Source organism: Pyxicephalus adspersus, chromosome 4, assembly GCF_032062135.1.
Source record: "Pyxicephalus adspersus chromosome 4, UCB_Pads_2.0, whole genome shotgun sequence".
Taxonomy (NCBI): Eukaryota; Metazoa; Chordata; class Amphibia; order Anura; family Pyxicephalidae; genus Pyxicephalus; species Pyxicephalus adspersus.
The window spans coordinates 8,109,162-8,131,109 of record NC_092861.1 but is presented as its reverse complement, the minus strand read 5'-3'; the positions used below and the strand labels follow the sequence as shown (position 1 = coordinate 8,131,109).

The following is a 21,948-nucleotide window of genomic DNA, read 5'->3' as shown; positions in this document are numbered from 1 at the left end:
CTTTTTATTTTATTTTATTGTTTATCTAATGATGGCTTTTGACTTCTTGGATCCAAGACCATATCGCTCCTAGGTTCCTAGGTGAAGTGGTGTAATGATTCTTAAAATTCTTACTGAAGATAAACAAAAAAAAAAAAATCTGCCTTGCCCTTAGGGGTGTTGAAACTTTTTAAGTGGATACGGTGGATTTTGCTTGGTCTATGCCAGCCATTTGGTCCTGGTGAGGTACCCTCTACTCGGCCCTGTAGGATCGTCGATTAAATTCGGCTTCACCTACTTGCTGCTATTGGGTTAGAGGCTTAGCCCTTGCCAGGAACGAGCTTGCGATCCTCCCTTACCCCCCACCTTTGTGTCACTACCCCGGTAGTGGACACCAAACTGCCTTTACAAAGGCAAAAGAGCGAAGAAAGCCCGAGGAGCCACCGAAGCCGACCATCAAGGACACCGAGGAAGCCGCAGCCGAGGCCCGAGGTGCCCAAGACCGAGGCGAAGATGGCCCCAAAGAAGCAGCAAGAAAAGAAGAAGCACCTGGAACAGGCCCAAGCCAGCCAGGGGCAGAAAGAAAGACCCTCCACCCCAGCAAGACCAGCCCCAGCTGCAACCGCAAGAGCAGAGGCAAACGGAAGATGCCAGACCGCCGACGGGGTTCCAGCCCTGGAACCCTGGATGAAGCAGACGGTCGTCCTCCAATTGAAGGAGGTGAATGGAAGAATCCCGGATAAGACAGCGGAGGTATTCGGAAGGAAGATTGTCATCGATCAAGGTTTCTCCAAGGCGGAGACCCTCTCCATCCAGGCCTTCATAAGAGGTATCTTCTATGTAACATTTGTGTCCCTACAGGTGTGCAGAAGATATTGGGAGAAAGTGAAGGTAGCAGAACCCGGATCTCCTTTCAGCAACTTTGTTGCCAACTCGCCCATTCAACGGGAAGAAAGAAGAGTCACGGTGTCTATGCGAAGCCCTCACATCCCAGGACAAGACATTGCAACATTGGGACGCCAGCAGGTGTGCGCAAGGAAGAGGGAACTCAAGAGACTGCAGCGTGAGCTGCAGTCCTTGCAGGACCTCTACCAATGCGGCTGGGACGTTAGGCGAGACCTGGAAGAGACCAAGAAGCGCTTGAAACAGCACTTTGAGGAGGACCCCAGGCGCATCATCTTCCGTTCCAAGGTGGAGCATCTAGAGAAGGGTGAGAAGTGTAACTCTTTCTTTTTCAAGAAGCTCCATTCTGGCCACACCCCCCTAGCCGAACTGCGGGACTTGATAGGCACTCTCCGGAAGGGTAAGTTAGAGGTAATGGAAGTTGTCAGTGACTTCTACCGGAACCTCTACTCCAACTGCGAACCGGTTCCTGTCAGGTATCACCAACACCCTTGATCCTGCAGGCGCAGCGTCCACGGACGCTCCCCTCACTATGGAGGAGCTGACCTCGGCCGTCAAATCCTTTGGGCGAGGCAGGACCCCGGGTTGCGACGGTCTCCCAGCGGAGCTCTACGTAGCGCTGTGGGATCTCGTAGGCCCGGACCTGCTCGAGCTGTACGAGGAGTTGGTGGAGGAGGGCAGAATGCCGCCATCGCTGAGGGAGGGCATGATTACGATCTTGTATAAGCGGAAGGGCGAGAAATGCGACCTCAAAAACTGGCGTCCCATTTCTCTCCTCAACGTGGACTACAAGATCCTGGCCAAGGTACTAGCCAACCGGCTAAAGAAGGTTAAAGGAGGACAGATCATCGACCCGGATCAGACCTGCGGAATCCCAGGGCGACGGATTGGGGACAGACTCGCACTGGTTAGAGACACGGTCCACTAGATCCAGGACCGCAACATCCACGCCGCCCTGGTCAGTCTTGACCAGGAGAAGGCCTTTGACCGTGTCTCCCATGGGCTCATGCTTAGAGCCCTCCGTAAGTATGGTCTAGGCGACATGTTCTGTTCATATGTTAACCTTATGTACCTTGATATACATAGCACAGTGCTGGTGAACGGCTGGAAGACTGACCCCTTCCCGGTCCTCTCTGGGGTCAGACAAGGCTGCCCTCTGTCACCTCTTCTTTTTGTCTGTTGTATAGAGCTCTTCGCCGAATGCATCAGACGGAACCCAGAGATCAGAGGGATCACCGCACCAGGTCCAGAAAGAAGGGAAGCGAAGTGCTCGCTCTACATGGACGACATGACGGTGTTCTGCGTGGACAAGCGTTCCATCGACGTGCTCGTCCAGATCTGCAAAGACTTCGGCCGAGCTTCAGGGGCAAAAGTCAACTGCGGGAAGTTGGAAGCCATGCTCTTCGGAAACTGGTACCTGCCTTCCTCTGCGCCCATCCCCTTCAACATCCAACCGGACTTCATCAAGATCCTTGGCGTCTGGTTCGGGAAGGAAGGAGCAGCCCTGAAGTCATTGTAATGTAGTGTTATGCGCTGCGTCGCAATTCCATGTATGTATGAACCCTAATTGTATTGTTTTTGAAAAATGTGATTAATAAAGCAATTTATTCAATCAAAAAATGTGTGTCCATTCCGGCTTTTTGTGTGGTGTTTTTACACTTACACTTTCTTACTGTTCACGGGGTGTGTTTTAGCACGGATCGCGAGATTCGATAAAAAAAAAAAAAAAAATCTGTTATTAGTTTAATATCTGATACGTCCCTGATCTGGGGACCATATATTAAATGGATTTTTAGAACTGGGAGATGGAAGTAGAGCTTGCTCGGTCCACTCCACGCATCGCCCTGGTATTGCAGTGCTTCCAGGAGTGGTGCAACTCTCTTATATGGTACTCCAAAGACAGAACAAGACCAAATCCTCAGGAAGAAATGGCAAGAAATGGCTGCAAATGCTAAGAAATGGTTGCAAATGCTAAGAAATGGTTGCAAATGCCAGTCAGATGTCACATCTGACTGGCAAACCTTTGGCCTTGCTTGGGGATTTGGGATCCACCTCAGAGGAATACTTCAGGCAGGCAGGCAAGCCCTCCCTCTCCCCTGCTTGCTCGAAGCACATCAGCCCAGGTTTAAGCCCACCAAGGCTCTCTCCTTGGAGCGGCGGTGCCCGGCCGGACTGGCGTTTGGAGGCGGGGACATGCAAAACAGGCAGATGCTGAGGGGGGCACCTGCCAGCCAGGTGTGCCTGGGCATCTGGGAAACACAGCTGGCCTCTCCTCTCACTACGACTGGCCCATACTGGGCCCACGGGGCCAGGCCCACTTGGGGCCCTTAATGGGTTATCGCTTCTCGGCCTTTTGGCTAAGATCAAGCTTGCTTGTTTTTTAGTCAGAAGTGCTAGTTAGTAAGGTGCCAGCCGCCTCGGCCTTGGGAGGTTCCTGCGGGTTCCTCCCATGCTGCTATTGGGGTAGGCGCCACCCGAAAGTGTGAGATTCGATCAGCAAACTTTTTTGCTTCGGCATTTAGGCAAGCTTGCAGGCGGTTATGGGCAATTCGTTTGAGCCTGGTGCTCCTAGTGCACCAAGGACTTTAAGGCTGGTTGTTGCTGAACCGAGAAGGGTGGAAGTTACGCTCCGGAGGGTCCAGGAGGATATTATTGAAAGTTTGTTTGGTATGGAGCGGGGGGGAAATTTTTTGCGTTCAGCGTTTCCCTGGATCCGGAGTTTATGATGTAACTTTCTGGGAACAGTGTGACCTGCAGACATGTATTGAGAGAAAGAATAATAGGTTGGGACATTTTTGGTTGAACAGAGTATCCTTTTTTAGCAGTGAGACAAGACAGAGAGTGGCTGTGACCGTGCACATGTACAATCCTTTCGTTTCGAATGAGCAAATCTGGGTCTTTTTGTATAACTTTTGTGATGTTGTATCAGAGGGAGTTAATTTGAAGAATGTGTTTGGAACTTTCAGCGGGAGTCGGAGGTTTTTCGTTATTTTTAAGAGTCATGTTGGTGCAGCTGGGGATATAAAGCACCCTCCTCAGACCTTTTCAATAGGCGCACATAGGGGGTATCTGTGGTACCCAGGTCAGCCTAATTTTTGTAGAAGATGCCTAAGGTTTGGGCATACAAAGGAAGATTGTGATGGTACGTTTGCCTGTAGAAATTGTAGAAGGGAGGGTCATCAGACTTCGGAATGCTCACATGCCAAAAGGTGTCACATATGCAATGAGACAGATCACCTAGCCCGTGGATGTCCTTTTTTAAAAAGGGGACAAGATGGAGGCAGAAAGCCAATGAAATCCTATGCGGAAGCAGTAGGTGGTCTAGGTCTTGGAGCTGAGGAATCTGAGGAAGTATTAAGAGATGGCGAGTCTGTAATAACCCAAGAGCAGCCAAATCCTTCCCCTGTGGATGCAGTTGTGAGTGTGGCTAGTGAGGGAGCCAGAGTGGAGGCCCCAGAGCACCTAGTAGCCAAGGGGGAAGTGACGGTGGCGAGTGAAGTAATGCGCACAGGGAAAGCGGAAACAGAGATGGAAGTTGATAATGCTTCTTTGAAACGTAAAATCCATTCTAGGGAATCCCTTGGTGCGGCAGATTTAATTGGGTTATCTCAAGTGACTCTGAGGCCTCTCTAGCGGATGTATCTTCTGATACGGATTCTGTGAATGCCTTTTTAAATTCGAGTCAAGTAGGACTCATGATAGACACAATGGGCTTCCGTAGTTCTGGTGAACCTCAAAATGGTGGCGCATCTATAGGTGAACGTGAGTCTAAGGGTAAAGGTAATGTATTATCTACAATTAGTGAAGGTGAAAGTAAAAATGAAGAAGTGGTACACGGAACCCCTGATGTGAGTAACAAAGCGAAAAGGTTAAAAGGTGATAAAAAAATTGTGATGGTGTCAAATAAAATAAATTAAAATGTGTAAAACAAACTTAAAAATAACATCTGTAAATGCCCGCGGAATAAGGAATAAAGATAGAAGGGCAGCAATTTTTAAGTTACTGGAGTCTTATAAGATGGACATATATTGCCTCCAGGAATGTAACCTGGAGGAGGAGCCAAAGGACTGGACATTGGGACTTTCTGAGTGGTCATTGAATGAAAAGAAAAATCAGGGGGTGGGGATTTTGTGTGGGAATAGGATGATCAAAATAAATAAAAAAAATTGAGATTGAAAGTGGGAGGGCTAGGGTGGTATGGTGTGAATTTGGGGGAATGGTTTTCAGGGTTTTCTGTATATATGCTCCTGTGGAAAGAAGGGAAAGATTGGATCTTTGGGAAAAATTATCTTTATTTTTGGGAGGGAGGGAAATGTCTATTGTAATGGGGGATTTTAATTGTATCATAAAGGATGGTGATCGGTGTAGGGTGGGTGATGGAGGGAGTGGAGGGGTAATTGATAGTTCAGGGAAAGAATTGGGACAAATAATAAAAATTTTTGGTTTAATGGATTGTGTTGAGGGTGAAGGGTTTACTTTCTTTAGTGAAAAAGGGGATGTTAAATCAAGGATTGATTTTTGTTTCTTATCAAGGTGTTATAAGGTGTGGAAATACGTATTTTTAAGATTCATCGGGAGCCTTTCACAGATCATGGGAGGATAGAGAGTATCGTGAGTATGTGGGTTGGTAAAATGTATGGAAAAGGTGTGTGGAGATTGAATGTTGAATTGTTGAAAGATAAAGATATTTGTAAAGAATATAGGAATGCATGGGGGATATGGAAAGAGAAGAGGAAGAACTTTAAAAGTGTGACTGAATGGTGGGATTGGGTGAAAGGTGTGACTAAAAGATTTTTTATAAGGAAAGGAAGTGATAGGTTGAGAAAGGAAAGAGAATTATATGAATGGTGGCAAAAGAGATTAATATATTTGTATGAAATGAGAGAATGGGGAAGGCATGTTGAATGTGAATTAGTTGAGGCTAGGGAGAAGATAAAAATGTGTTTAAAACAAAGAGGTAAAGATATTTTGATACAAAAGAAAATGGTTATAAAAGAAAATGATGACAAATGTACAAAGTTCTTTTTTAAGAAAATTTTTGAAGGTAAGATGGGAATGGAGAGTGTTAGGGAGGAAGATGGATGTGAGGTGAAAGGAAATAAGAATATTTGTAGGGTTGTAAGTGAATTTTATGAAAGTTTGTTTTCTGAAAAAATTAGGGATAAAAGTATGGAAGATTGTGTGTTTGAGAATATTGAAAAAGTATTGGGAGTGGAAGAAAAGTAAAGGTTGGATGTACAAGTGAGTATGAATGAAGTTGAAAGGTGCATAAAGAGTATGAAAAAGGGGAAGACACCAGGGAGTGATGGCCTGCCGTGTGAGTTTTATAGTACATTTTGGGATTTATTTAGAGAAACATTATATGAGGTTGTGTGTAAGGTTTTGGAAGAAGGGAGAATGTCTAAAATCGATGAGTGAAAGTGTGATCGTATTGTTGTATAAAAAAGGTGAGAAAAGTGATTTGAGGAATTGGAGGCCAATATCCTTGTTAAATATAGATTATAAGGTCATTGCGAAGATAATTGCGGATCGAATGAGAGGAGTGATTGGTGATATGGTAGGTGAAGAACAATTTTGTGCAGTACCTGGTAGAAAAATAAGTGAGGGGTTGGTGTTAGTAAGAGATGTGTTATGGTATTGTAGTGATTGGAAGATTCCGGTCAGTTTGTTAGCTATTGATTTTGAAAAAGCGTATGATAGGGTGTCGCATGTATTCATGTTTGAGATTTTGGAAAGAATGGGTGTGCCTGAAAGGGTTTTGAAGTGGATTAAGCGTTTGTATAGGGACATTGGATGTAAGGTGATTGTGAATGGGTGGTTAACTAGAAAGGTGAAGGTTAAATCAGGGGTAAGGCAAGGATGTCCTTTATCGCCTGTGTTATTCGTGTGCGTTATAGAACCTTTTATCAGAAGTTTGATGAATGATAAGTGTGTTAGAGGTGTGGAAATACCTGGAGGAAGTGGGAGGAGTTTGAAAGTAATAGGATATTTGGATGATATTACGGTTATATGTAGGGATGTAATGAGTCTAAGAAGAGTGAGGTTGTTGATGAATCTTTTTTGTAGTGCAAGTGGTTTTAAGATAAATATGGATAAGAGTGAGTGTAAGATGTTTGGAGAATGGAAGGAGTTTGAATCAAGTGGGTGGAATGAATGTAAAGGGAGTTTAAAAGTTTTAGGAGTAAAATTTGATAGGGATTTATGTGGGAAAGAAAGTTGGAAGGATGTGGGTGGGAAAGTGAGGAAGAAGTTTGGGTTATGGAATTTGAGAAGTATGTCTTTGAGGGTAGGATTCTTGTTATTAAGGCTGTAATAATGCCAATTTTGTTGTATTTGTTTTTGGTTTTTCCGGCGCCAGAAGGGTATAATAAAAGATATTTTTGGGTTTTTTGGAATTCAAAGATGGAAAAATTGAGTAGAGTGAAAGTGATAAAAAAGGGTGTGAATGGTGGTAAGGGTATGGTTGATGTTGAAAAATGTTTAGGTATAAAATTTATTAGTGCATGTGTGGAGTTAAGTCGGAAAGAAGGGATTGAGGGATGTATGGTGAGATATGTGGGTGGAAGTATTTTGAGGAGATGCAAAGTATGGAAGAGTCAGGTAGGAAGACCGGTTTGTTTTGTGGCGCCATGGTTTTATGTGAGAATCGAAAGATATATTAGAAGATTTGGGTTGCAAGATGTGCCTGGGGATGAATGGTGTTGTAGGAAAAAGGTAATGATGAGAATTGTTGGAATGGAAGAAATGGAAATGATCGGTGGAGTTAGGATGGAGGATTGTGAAGATGTGTGGAAAAATGTATGTTGTAAGGAAATTACAAATAGACAGAAAGACATTGCATGGATGTGTGTACATAAGTGTTTGCCAACAAGGGAGTTTCAGAGAAGGAGAAGATGTGTAGATAGTGAGGTGTGTCCTAGGGAAGGATGTGGGATGGTTGAAAATATGGAACATGTGATGTGGGAATGTAATTTTGCGAAAGAGGTGTGGAGGTATTTGGGAAAAATTATAAAAGGTTTGACTGGTGTGGAAGATTTGAGTTTTGAGATGATGATATATGGGTTGTGTAGTTTAAACAAGGATGAGAGGAGGATATTGTGAATGATTGTAAATTGTATGAAGGAAAGTTTATGGGATGTGAGGAACATCTTAATATTTAAAAAAAGGTAATAAATTCAAAAGAATGTGCTTCCCTGGTCCGTGGAAGGATGTTTGTTTATGGGTATTGGGATTTGAAGAAAAAAGGAAATGATTTTGTAAAAGCAAAATGGATGTTTCATAAATGGCGGGATTTGGTGTAGGTTGTGGTGGGTTTTTGTTTTTGTTATCTTTTTGGTACTAATCTTCTTGTTTTTTCTTTTCTCTTAGAAGGAAAAAAAAAATGGATTTGAATATTCGTGTTTTGTTTGTAATTTGTATCTGTTTAATGGGAATGATGTAAATGGGTGGGAAATGTGAAAATAAAGTTTTTTGTTCTATTATTTTTGATATGTGGGTGGGATATTCGAAAAAAAGTCACCAATGCTCTCCTTGGAGCGGCGGTGTGTTAAAGGTAAAAATCTATATACTTATTCTTGCTATATACTGAATAGTTATCAAAAATCTGCTTACACTTCAATTATAGAAAAGGGCCTTGGGCCTCTTAGAAAAGAGAAGAACATCATGGCCTTGGCTAATCATAAACTGCAGTTAATTAAGTAAGGCCACAGGATGATGGGAACATGTTAATCTTAAAAGGAAAACAGTTTGCAGCTTGGCTGCTTGCTACGAGATAAAGAGGAACAAAGCACAAGGCTAAAGGAAGCAATAAAACTGCAGTACTGACATGTAATATTAATCATGTTTGCTGATGTGTAACATTACTATACAATACTATGCGTCTTGTTCTGTATAAATATGGGGACCTCTAAGCTGAATGTCAGACTTCTCCTTCAGTGTGCCCTGAGCACGTGTTAACTGATTGTGAGAATCTCCATGCATGAATAAAGAAACTTTGCTTCACTGAACACAAGAGACTCCTGATGCTTCGTGAATAAGGCTACTGCCTTCCACAGGTGCCCGGGCGGACTGGCGTTTTGAGGCGGGGACATGCAAAACAGGCAGATGCTGAGGCGGGCACCTGCCAGCCCGGGCGGACTGGCGTTTGGAGGCGGGGACATGCAAAACAGGCAGATGCTGAGGCGGGCACCTGCCAGCCAGGTGTGCCTGGGCATCTGGGAAACATGGCTAGCCTCTCCTCTCACTACGACCGGCCCATACTGGGGCCCTTAATGGGTTATCGCTTCTCGACCTTTTGGCTGCGATCCTTTATTGGATTTTGGCTGAAAGGAGTGTTTCGAGTACCCTGCCAGTCAGACTTGGCCTCCCTGGGTTCCTGCGGGTTCCCAGGGTGCTGCTATTGGGTCCTACGCCGGGAGAAAGAAAAGGAGAAGTGATCAGCTCACTGGGTTTCTTAGTGGAGCTTTGGATGTCATTTGCATAATTTCTTTCGTATGCAAATTTAGGCGAGCATGGCCGAGTCCATAAAGAAGCCGGAGGAGAACTCGGAAGGAGATGAGAAAGTTCCAGAATATGCCTGCATTCTTAATGCGGTGCGCGTTTTCTTTCGAAGGGAAGGAGAAGAAGACCAACTACAGTACCTGGTGGAGAATGTCTTGAGAGATTTATGCGGTGTCCATGTAAGAGAGATTATTGCTCTCTATGAGTATGCGAAGAGGTCTGCTTATGATGTTGTTTTTTCGTCCGAGGTTATTTTGAAAGATTTCCTACTTGGATGGGAAAAGAAAAAGGAAGACGAGAGCCATCGGTATTAAAGTCGTGGCTCACCAAGAAGAAGAGACTATCTTAGTAGTGAGAATGTTCTCTCCCTATATCTTTACAGATGAAATTATTAGTTTCTTGAAAATATTTTGTGTAACTGGGAAATGTCTAGGAAAAATTCTAAATCGTTTTGGTATATGGTCAGGGAAATGGCGGTTCTTAGTTAAATTTAAAAAAAGGAGAGAAGCCTCCTGCAAAATTTAAGTTAGGAAATGTTAATGGAGAGTTATTTTTTTCCGGGATGGGTAAATTCTGTAGGAATGGTAAATTGTACGGGCACAAAAAGGAGGAGTGCAATAAGCAAGTGTGTACTCGATGTGGTGGGTTCAACCACAATTATGACCAGTGTTCTATGGGGAGGCGATGCAATCTCTGTTTGAGTATGGATCACTTATATGTAAATTGTCCCAAAAGGAAAGACAAAAGTGGTTTTGGTCAGGAGTGTAAGAAACAAGAAGAAGGGGGTGTTTCAGGGGTGGAGATGAGAGCAGATGTTAGTCCTGTAGCGCAGTGTAGGGAAGTAAGTGTAGAAAGGATGGAAACAGTGCAAGTTTCGCTGAAGAAATCAGATGACTCAGATGTTTCTGATGAAGAAGAGCTTGGTCCGGAAGCTACAGAGGAAGACAGATTTGCGAGGATTTTGTGTCGAAGGAGATCACCCAATTCTGAAGAGCAAGCTCTTTTGGCAAAGAAATTAGGGGTCAGATATGGGAAATGTAGTATGGAATGGAGAAATCTATGGAAAGTTGAAATTATGAGGCAACTAAGGAAACGGAGGTTTTTTTTGAGAAAGTTTGGCATACCAAAATGGATCGGAAATTGGATTAAGTCTTGTGATGAGAGCGATGAGCTCTTTTTTTCAGGCATAATTATGTTTTTCATTCTGAAAGCTAAGCCAGAGCTAGTTAAAGAAGTGTTCAATATGTACCCGGGAAAGGTCTCTTTAGTGATGTAAAGTATTTAGTTCTTGAAAGTTTAGTATGGTGGTGTTAACCTGTTTATTTAAGAGGAATTGTATTTAAACTAACTGATGTTTTTTCTTTCTGTTTGCTTAAGAATCTCAGGAATTATGAGCTTCTTTATGTAAGATGAAAAATTAAAGAACAGATTTCTTTTTCGATTTTTATAATGATGAAACCACGGTTTTTGCCCTTTGGCTTAGCTGAGGGTTGTCGTGTTATTTCTTAATAAAAAAAAAAAAAAAACTGTTCTTATCAGTTTAATATCTGATACGTCCCCGATCTGGGGACCATATATTAAATGGATTTTTAGAACTGGGAGATGGAAGTAGTGCTTGCTTGGTCCACTCCACGCATCGCCCTGGTATTGCAGTGCTTCCAGGAGTGGTGCAACTCTCTTATATGGTACTCCAAAGACAGAACAAGACAAAATCCTCAGGAAGAAATGGCTGGAAATGGCAAGATGTCACTTGCACATCTGACTGGCAAACCTTTGGCCTTGGGGATTTGGGATCCTCCTCGCAGGAATGCTTCAAGAAAGCACTCCCCTGCTTGCTTGAAGCATATTACCCCAGGTTTAAGCCCACCAATGCTTTTCCTCAGAGCGGCGGTACCCAAGCTGGGCCAGAGCGGACTGGCGTTTGGAGGCGGGGACATGCAAAACAGACAGATGCCGGCACCTGCCAGCCAGGTGTGCCTGGGCATCTGGGAAACACAGCTGGCCTCTCCTCTCACTACGACCAGCCCATACTGGGCCCACTTGGGCCCCTTAATGGGTTATCGCTTCTCGGCCTTCTGGCTAAGATCAAGTGTACTTGTTTCTTGGCCGGGAGTGCTAGCAAGTAGGAGGACGGCTGCCTCGGCCTTGAGGGGTTCCTGCGGGTTCCCCTCATGCTGCTATTGGGGTAAGCATCCTCCGAAAGCGTGAGTTGTGATCTCCTTGCTGGCTTGCCAGTGGAGGTTTCGGAGGGCGTGACGGTTGGTAGGCGGTTTTGCATATGCAAATTTGGCTAACATAACTACGGTTATGGAGGAGCCTTGGGGCGAGAGTGGAGGAAGCGTGCCTCCATACGCACGTATTGCTAATGCGGTGCGTTTTTCCTTTTGTGATGATAAAGACGGATTTCTGCTGAGATTTCTTGTTGATCAAATTTTAGGTGGAATGGCCGGAGTCCAGAAGAAGGAAGTTGTGGTGATCTATGACAGTCTGAAAAGAAGAATTTTTGACGTGGTCTTTGCATCTGAAGGCATTTATCGGGACTTTTTAGTAGCGATGGAACGGAATAAAGACGACCCCAGGTTGGTAGGAGTGAAGATTTTGCCTCATTTTAGTAATGACATTATTCTGGTTGTGAGAATGTTTTCCCCCTTTGTGCCAGTTGAAGAAATCATGACTTTTTTGAAGAGATTTTGTACGGAAGGAAGAATCTTAGGTAAAGTGATGAATGAATGTGGAATTTGGACGGGTAAGTGGAGATTTGGGGTCCAGTTTAAGGATGATGTAAGGCCACCAGCGCGTTTTCGGCTTGGAAGAGTGAATGGAGAACTGTTTTTTGCGGGAATGCCAACCTTCTGCAGAAAATGCAGGAGGTATGGTCATGAGCAAGCAGTATGTCAAGCCACGGTCTGCATGGTGTGTGGTGCGCTCGATCACACGAGTGTAGCATGCACCGGGAGCAGAAAGTGTTTTTTGTGTGGCGAAGATGGACATTTATATATGTTCTGTCCAAGCCGAGGGAAGGAAGGTGGTAAAGCAGAGAATGTAGAGGCGATGGTGGTGGAAGAAAAGAAAGAAGAAGTAGTAAGTATGGAAATTGAAAAAGAACAGCCAGTACCCAAGGAAGTGATGAGTGGACCCCAAAAGAAAAGACCCAAAGAAGAATTGAGTGATAAGCTTATGACTGGTAAGAAGGGAGTATTTGAAGAAAGGAAAACTGATGAGGAAGAAATAGAGGAAGAAGTAAGTATGAAAATAAAGAGGAAGCAACCAGAATCGGTGAAATCTGTGGGTGATTCTAAAGCAAAAATGCAAGAAGAAAAGGTGAAGATGCAAGTAGAAAGCGGTGAACAAAGCCAAGGGGTGAGTAATGTCCAACCTGGGGTATCTGAGAAGAAGAAAGAAGAGGTGCAAAGACCAGTAAAATGTGACCTTTTGGAAAAAAGGAAAGCATCTGTAGGTATAAAAGAAAAAGAAATAAGGAACACGGCGGTGGAAGAGAAAATAAGGAAGATAATATGGGAAGGAGGAGTAATAAGTAAACTGGAAAGAGACTGGTTAATGGAGGTTTTAAGGAAAAGATATATTGAGTGGTCTATTGATGATATAAATGATTGGCGAAATGATGTAAAATATAGGACTGGAGGTAGAAGAGGTTATCTGATAAAGATTTTTGGTATTCCAGATTGGCTAGATAGGGTTTTTAACTCACATAAATCAGAGGAAGATTGTATTTGGACTTTGATTTTGATGTTTTGCGTGCAAGAAAAAGCATCTAAAGAAAGAATAAGGGATTTTTTTGAAGGAAAATTATAGTTTTTTTGTTTGTTGCGTAAAATGTTTTCAATTGCATAAAATGAAATTAGGAATGTATTAAGGTATAAGTAGGGTTTTTTTGATAAATAGGTATCTAAAGGAGAAAGAAGTAATAGCTTTTAAAAAAAAAGAGGGAAATGTAAAATTATTTGCATTTTGGAAAATTTTGTTTTGGTTGGTTAGATTTTGTTATGTGGAAAGTATAAAAATGTAAATATGTAAAAATTATTTGTTTATATTTTTTATAAAAAAACCCGTTTTTATCGTGATGAATAGCGTAAAAGGTCCTCGGAGGTGAAGGACCAAACCGTTGTTCTGAATAAAAATGTAAATAAAAAAAAAAAAAATTTGTTTCTTCATTGGAGACCTGGATTCCGGATGGATGGAAGATGGTGAAGCGATCCCCGTAATTCTTTTTGTGGAAGAGCGGTTTTTTGCGGTCCTGGTTTTCTCGGATTGAAGAGGGGAAAACTGGAGGAAAAATGGTCCTTGGTCCAAGGATTACTGGCCCTGGCTCTGCGGAGACGAGGGTAAAAAATACAGTCATTATTGAAGTAAGTCCTTCATTTGCGGATAAATTTACTCTGAAATTTCTGTTGAATGAAATTTGTATTAAGATCTTAAAAGTTACAAGGGAAGAAATCTTTTGCCTAAAAGATCATAAAAAATGTGAATTCTTTCTGTCCTTCCTCCAATTTGAAGGTTATAATAAATTTATAAGGAATCTTAGAAGAAATACAAATAATGAAGATCTAGAAGGTCTGACCTTTCGGGTGTTGAATGAGGTTGAAGAGGTTTTGGTGATAGTAAACATGTATAACCCTTTTGTGCCAGAATCAGACATCTATCTCTTTCTGAGAAAATATTGTACAGATATAACCCCCAAAGGCAAAATGAATAACTCAGAAGGGATTTGGAACGGCAAGTATAAATTCCTAGTCAAATTACAATACTCCGGGGGAAAATTGACCCTCCCCCCTCCAGTATTCTACCTAGGTAGAGATAGAGGAGTATTGTATTATAGTGGGATGCCTGAATATTGTACCAAATGTGGGGAGTTTTACCACACAAAGGAAGCCTGTGAAGAAATTAGACAAACCTGCAGGAAGTGTGGAGAATGTGGCCACCTGGCGGCAGAATGTGAAAAAAACAATATTGTGCAACGGATGTGGGAAAAGTGGACATCCCTTTAGGAAATGTCCGTATAAAGAGTTAATGAAAAAAACATATGCACAAATAACAAGTGAAAATATAACTTTTAAGAAAAACTTACCTGGAGTAGGATCCGCCCAAATTTTACCCTCGGCCAGAGCAGCGGCTACAGTATCGGACCAGAAGGCAGACCCAGCGGACGAAGAGCTGATACCTGTTGGGGGAAAAGAAATTATGAGAGAAAATGAAGCAGAGAATTTGGGGGAAAGCCTTGTACCGGAGGAAGAAGCCGTAAGTGAAAGTTTAAGACAGGAGACTAACCCGTTACATAGGAAAGTGGCAGAAGAAAAAAGATCAGGAAGCCGGAGAATGGAAAGTGCGGGACATAGTAAAACCAAATCGAAAAAGATAAGAGTGGAAAAAAAAGAAAAAAAAGAAGAAGAGACCCTAAAGGGACAACACCTGGAAGAAAGGGAAGAAGAAAACATAATCATGGAGTATTCTTCATCGTCGGAGGGAACGGCGGTGAAAAAAAAGGAAGAAGAGTGTCTTATATCTGCATACAGCACTGGAACTGATGATGAAGGAATGACGTACACCTAGTACATAAGAAATGGGGCTTCTAAGAGTTAGCTTCTTAAAAGAGAGAAGTATTAGATCCCCAGTGATGAGTTTTTTTGAAGAAAATGAAAATGAAGGTTTTAAGAATTAATACCCTCAATGTGAGAAGTATTAAATCCCCGGAGAAAAGGGCAGTTTTTTTTGAATACGCGGCAAACACAGATTGGGATGTGTTTTGCCTGCAAGAATGTGGTCTAGATTACCAGCTAGACTATAAAAATCTAAGAGAAGAATGGAAGTTTGGAACATCAGTATGGTCCGGTGAAAATAAAAATAAATCCACAGGTGTTGGGATCCTAATTAAAGGATCAGAGATCATTGTAAAGTCATTTACAGAAATAGAGCCGGGAAGGGCTCTAATTGTTACTATAGAGATCGGTGATGATCTCTTGCGAATTTTCAGTATTTACGCACCAGCAAAGAAGAAGGAACGTGTTATCTTTTTTGAAAAAATTAAAACCTTCTTCCCTGGAACAGGAAGAATAATAGTTGTAGGTGATTTTAACTGCGTACGGAAAGGAGAAGAAAGGGAGACTCAGAAAAAAGGTCAACATGACAAATCATCCCAAGCATTAGAGGAGATAATACAAGATCTCTCCTTAAAGGACGGATGGAAAAGTAAAAATGAAAAAAAACCCGGTTTCACTTGGACCGCTAGAGGATGCAAATCCAGAATTGACTTTATGCTGGTCGGAAAAGAAACAGAAATAAAAGATATAATACTTGAGGAAAATGTGTTCTCAGACCACATGACCCTGAGGGGGAGGTTTTACTTACCTGGGGCCAGTAGAGGTCCAGGGGTCTGGAGGCTGAATGTAAAGCTCCTCGAAGTACCTGGAATAGAAGAGGAATTTATTAATGAATACAAAAAATGGAAAGATAAACAACATAACTATGCCGACAAGGAAAAATGGTGGGATTGGATTAAAGAAAAAATTAAAGCTTTCTTCCAGGAGAAAGGGAAAAAAGAGGCAACAAGGAAGAAAAAATGGTTTAAAACCTTAAATATTAAAAAACAAGCGCTACTGAATTTAAAACAGTGTGGAGCCGAAGTGGAGGATCTCCTAATGGAAATTGAAAACAAGATCAAAAAAGAAGTAGACGGAAAAGGGAAAGAAATTATGAACAGGGCGAAACTGGAAAAATTAGAACAGGGGGAAAAATGCTCAAGATTCTTCTTCAAAAAAAGTGTGTCATCCAAGCAAATTATAAAAAGTCTGAACGGTCAGACGGAAATGAGCAAAATATTAAAAATAACTAAGGAATATTATACGAAATTGTTTGAGGCAAAGAAGATCGATAAAGACATAATGGAAGAGAACCTGATTGGCATTGACATGGAACTTGGGGAAGAGGATCAAACCCAACTGGATGTCAAAATAAATAAAAATGAAATTTGGAGTGCGTTAAAAGAATGCAAGAAAAACAAAACCCCGGGGTGTGATGGCATTCCTGTGGAGTTCTACTTAAGATTTTGGACTACCCTTGGAGACGACCTAATAGGGATAATTGATGAAGTGTTTGAAAACAACAGAATACCACCATCTTGGGGGAAAGGAATCATTACGTTGCTTCCTAAGGAAGGTGATCTGGGTGATCTAAAAATTGGCGACCAATTACTCTATTAAACACCGACTACAAAATATATGCAAAAGTTTTGGTCAATAGGTTTAAAAAGGTGATTAGCAGAGTGATTCATAGGAATCAAGTATGTGGCGTGCCCGGCCGAAGTATCCATGAACATCTCAACCTGCTAAAAGATATAATTGCGTGGATATCCGAAAGAGAACAAAATATTGCCCTAGTGACCTTAGATTTTCAAAAAGCCTTTGACAGGGTGTCACATGAATATCTGTGGAATACGTTGGAGACAATGGGTTTTTCTGATAAAACAACAAATCGAATAAAAGGGCTATACTTGGAGACAACGAGTAGAATCGTAGTAAACGGGTTCTTGTCAGAAGAAATTCCCATGTCGGCAGGAGTAAAGCAGGGATGCCCCCTGTCACCCTTTTTGTTCGTTTGTGCGCTGGAGCCACTAATGAATATGATAAGGAAAGACAAGGTCATAAAAGGTGTGATACTGCCGGGGAGTAATGGAATTGAGGCAAAAGTCATCTCCTACATGGATGACGTAACCATTTTTTGTACAACTGAACAAGCAATAAAGAGAGCTCTATGGGAAATGGAACTCTTTTGTGGAGGTTCAGGTTTCAAGCTGAATCTGAACAAATGTGGCTGTCTGGTTATTGGTGAGTGGCGACATGCCGAAATCAAAATCAAGACACAAAGAGAACCCCTGAAAATCCTAGGAGTCAAGTTTGAGGAAACTATTGATGGTAGAAAGAATTGGGAGAAATTACTGGAGAGAGTGAAGAAGAAGCTTGATTTTTGGTCCCTAAGAAACTTGACAATGACTGGGAAAGTTCTGGTAATCAAGAGTGTTATACTTCCAATACTAATGTTTCTCGGTTTGGTTTATCCTCCGAATGAAAGGGTCTTAAAAAAACTAACCAGGAGGATATATATCTTCATGTGGAAATCAAAGGTTGAGAAACTGAAAAGAGTTCATATGGAAAAAACAATTTTTAAAGGTGGAAAAGGTGTTCCAAACTTAAAGGAGTTCCTGTGGCTACATTTTTTTGCGCTATGTCAAAAGAACATCTTAAAAAGTGAAAATGACTGGTCTCTTATGTTACAGTACGAGATCGGCTATACCCTACAGAAGAAAGGATGGTATACATTGAGGAAAAATGTACCGTGGCGCCTGGAAAGCCCCAGTCATTATAAAGCTATTGATAAAGTAATAAAAAGCATCGGAGATAAAGAAGTGGAAATACCACTAAATGTAAAAAAATTTCGTGAAAGACAAGGAAAGGAAGATATCTTATGTGCCGTCAAATCTTTCCCAGAAGATATAACTAAGGAAATATGGGAATTAATCAGTGTACAGAGAGAGTATCTTACGCTGATTAAGTAAAACAAAGGCAAGACCCTGGATTTGTGCAGGTGAAGGTTCCAAATATACAGACAAACAAACAATCAGATGAACAAATTAACGAGGAAAAAATCAGGTGGAAGGAGCAAGAAACAAACTAAAGAAAGCTTAAAAGAGGTGGAGGAAGCAGGAGTGGTTTTGCATATAGCGCGGGGGATTATGGTCCCTTCAATTGAAAGTGAATTAATGGAAGCTGTGTTGGAAGGAGACAAGATATCGGCAGACCCGGAGGCGGGGGATATGGAAATAGGAGGGGTGGTGCCAGAGACACCAGGCACACCCATGGCTCCTGAAAGATCTGTGATTATTCCTGAGGGAAAAAGAGCTAGGAGAGAGATGGAGCAGGAACAACAGGAAAGTGAAAGCTCAAAGATGAAAAAAGAAGAGTTTGATACGAATGTCGGCTTTGAGACAAAGTTATCGAGCATTTGTGTACCTGGAGAAATAACGCAAGTGAGTCAATTGGCAGAAGATCTGGCAATGTCGGACTCCTCATGATGTTGGACTTTGGTTTGATCTCACTGAATGTCAGAAGCCTAAAGAGCCCAGATAGGAGGGCTGCTTTGTTTAACTATTTGAATACTCTGGACTGTGAGATTTTTTGCCTACAGGAATGTGGGATTGACTATGATCAGAAATATAAAGATTTGCAGGAGGATTGGACATCAGGACGTTCTGTATGGTCAGGTGGTAATCAAAATAAAGTAACAGGTGTGGGGATTTGCATTAAAGGGCAAAGGATGGAGTTAAAATCCTTTGAAGAGGTAATACCTGGGAGGGCTTTATTGGTACATGTTAAAAGGGAGGAGATGGAATTTAGAGTTCTAAATGTGTACGCCCCAGTTAAAAAACAGGAGAGTGGCTTTTTTTTGAAGAGATACAACCTTTTATTCAAGGGTCAACCCCAATAATTATAGCAGGGGACTTTAATGTTATAAGGGAGGAGGAGGAGAGGGAGAGCAGCAGTACTAGTAATAAAGACAGGACAAGTAAATTAATTTCAAATATAGTTAAAGATTTCGAACTTAGAGATGCATGCAAGGAGACTAACAAAGATAAACCTGGTTATACATGGGGAAATAAAAATACAAAGTCAAGGATAGATTTTTGTTTTTGCTCTAAAATTGTAAAAGTAATGGTAAGTGATGTTGGTTCCAATGTATTCTCTGATCATAATTTTTTGAGGGTAAGAATGGGTTTACCCAGTGAAATAAGAGGAAGAGGGGTGTGGAGGTTAAATGTATCCTTAATGGATGACATTGAAATTCAGAGGAAGTTTGAGTTTTTCTATGATTATTTGAAAAAGAAAGAAAAATACATTCAGCAAGATAGTGTACTGGTGGGACTGGGCAAAAAAAGAGATTAAAAGCTTCTTTTCTAAAGTGGGGAAAATTGTGGCTGACAAGAAAAAGTGGTTTAAATATCTAAACACAAAACTGCAAACAATGAGGAAGTTGGAAATAATGGGAATGAATGTACAAGAACAAATAAATAAATAAATCAAAGGGGAAATAGCAGAAGCAATCAGGAAGAAAGGGAAAGAGAATATTTATAAAGCGAAGATAGATAAAATAGAACAGGACGAAAAATGTTCTAGGTTCTTTTTTAAAAGGGCCTCAACAAGGAGGCAAGAAATTAAGAATGTGCATGGGAAAGAGTGCACAATTCAAAAATTGGAAGAAGTGCATAGATTCTATCAGGATCTATTTAGGAAGAAGGACCTGGATGTGCCCTTGATGGAAGACTGCATTGAGATCTTGGAAAGGAGGTTTGAGACAAATGATCAACTTGAATTAAAGAAACCTCTGACAGAAAAAGAAATTTTTATAGCAATTAAGGAAGGTAAGAAGGGGAAGGCACCAGGAAGTGACGGCTTACCTATCGAATTATATAAAAGAAATTGGGAAACTAAGAAAACAGAAATAGAAGTTTATCAAGAAGTGTTTGAAGGAAATGTTATTCCGAGATCATGGAGGAAGGGTGTGGTTACTTTGCTACCGAAGAAAGGAGATCTAACAAACCTGGAGAACAGGCGCCCAATATCTCTTAAAACGTGGATTACAAAATATTTGCAAAAATAATGGCAAATAGGATTAGGGAGAGAATAGGAAAGATTATTGGTGAAGACCAGATTTGTGGTATACCAGGCAGGAAGATACAAGATCATCTGAATCTGGTTAAAGATATCATATGGTACCAGGAAGAGAGGAAGCAAAAATTGGCAATATTATCGCTGGACTTCTCTAAAGCATACGATAGGGTGGCACATGACTTCCTATGGAAGGTGTTGGCAAAATTGGGTTTTCCGGTGGAGATGGTGGCACAAATAAAAAATTTATATAACGAAAATAAGAGCCAAGTGTTAGTAAATGGTTTCTTAACTGAGGAAATAAAATTTGGAAGCAGGGGTAAAGCAGGGCTGCCCCCTTTCACCGCTATTGTTCATATGCGCAATGGAACCTTTGCTGGAAATAATAGGAAAGGATAAAGTGGTAAGAGGGATTCCAATTCCAGGAGGTGATAACAGAGAGGCGAAGATCACAGCCTATATGGATGACGTAAATATATTGTGCACGGAAAGTAATCCAATAAACCGAACATTATGGCAAACGGAATTGTTTTGTGCTGGTTCAGGCTTCAGACTGAAAAAAGACAAATGTGACTGTCACATTAGGGAAATGGAAGAAAGAAGATATTAGATGTAACACACAAGAAACAGGAATCACGATATTGGGTGTGTGGTTTGATAAAGAGAATAAAAGGGAAGAAAAGTTGGGAGGAAGTAGACGAAAAAATTCCAAAAAAAAATGGATTTATGGAGTCTAAGAACGCTGTCAATGGAGGGTAAGAAAGTTGTGATTAAGAATGTGATACTTCCCATGATACTTTATATTGGATCAGTATACCCCGAGGAATATCTGAGGATGAAGATTACGAAGAAGGTATTTTCCTTTATATGGAATTCTAAAGCGGAAAAAATGAAGAGAGAAGTAATGTATAAGCAGAGTCTGAAAGGAGGGAAAGAGATAACCCATATAAGAGATTACATATGGTTGAATTTTTTCAGTAACTGTGTATCAACAATAGAAAAAAGAAAAGGATGGAGTGTCTTTTTACGTTATGCGGCTGGTTCAATATTTAGGAGATATGGATGGTTCAAGCTGACTTTGAATAAACTGATCCTGCTCATACCACCGAAACATTAGTTTTTGGAGAAGTGTATAAGAATATTCAATCTGAAAGGCTTGAGAAAAGAGGAAGTGGCTAAAGCCAAGAAAATAAAGAAAAGAATGGAGAATGAGGAAACAACATCTGGAATAGCACAGTACACCGAAGAGACATCAAAGGAAATATGGGGAAGAGTTAACGCAATATATTTGGCAAATGATCTAAAGGACTTGGCATGGCAAGTGGTACAAGAATGCTTGCCCACGAGGGCTTTTCAGTATAGGAGGGGATATAGTAGAAGGAGTGTATGTCCAAGGAGGAATTGTAACCAGGAGGAGACTGTAATGCATGTGATGTGGAACTGCTCTTTTGCTCAAGACATGTGGAAGAAGGTGGGACCTTTATTGAAATTCCTAACGGAGTTAGATAGATTAGACCATGAAACAATTCTATATGGTTTTGGGAGAGCAGATTCTGTAGAAAAGAAAAGGATTCAATGGATAGTGATGCATTGTGTGAAACAAATCATATGGAAAATAAGGAATATTAGTGTCTTCAGAGAAGAAGGGATAAGTGCACAGGAAGGTTGTAAATGGGTCCTATGTGAAATGTATGTATATTATAAACTAGATATGAAGAGGAAAGGAGAGATAATGGCGAAGAAAATATGAAATATGGGAATGTGGAATTTTTTGATTAAAAATATATGAGATGATTGTCTTCTTAGGTGAAATGAGATTAATTTCCAAAATGTTGAAAGTTAGAAAGTTTCAAGTTGTTATTGTTTGAAGTTGTGTTCTTTTGATGTATGTTTT

General features: G+C 41.3%; 1 non-coding gene and 1 pseudogene across 1 annotated transcript; both read left to right on the top strand.

The window, feature by feature from the left end:
• The first annotated feature begins 2,543 nt into the window (after positions 1–2,543).
• Positions 2,544–2,763, top strand: LOC140330267 (U2 spliceosomal RNA; annotated as a pseudogene).
• An 8,116-nt stretch (positions 2,764–10,879) lies between these two features.
• On the top strand, positions 10,880–11,059 carry LOC140330251 (U2 spliceosomal RNA). The gene has a single exon (XR_011920718.1). It is a non-coding gene; the product is annotated as a U2 spliceosomal RNA (small nuclear RNA).
• Positions 11,060–21,948: the final 10,889 nt, after the last annotated feature.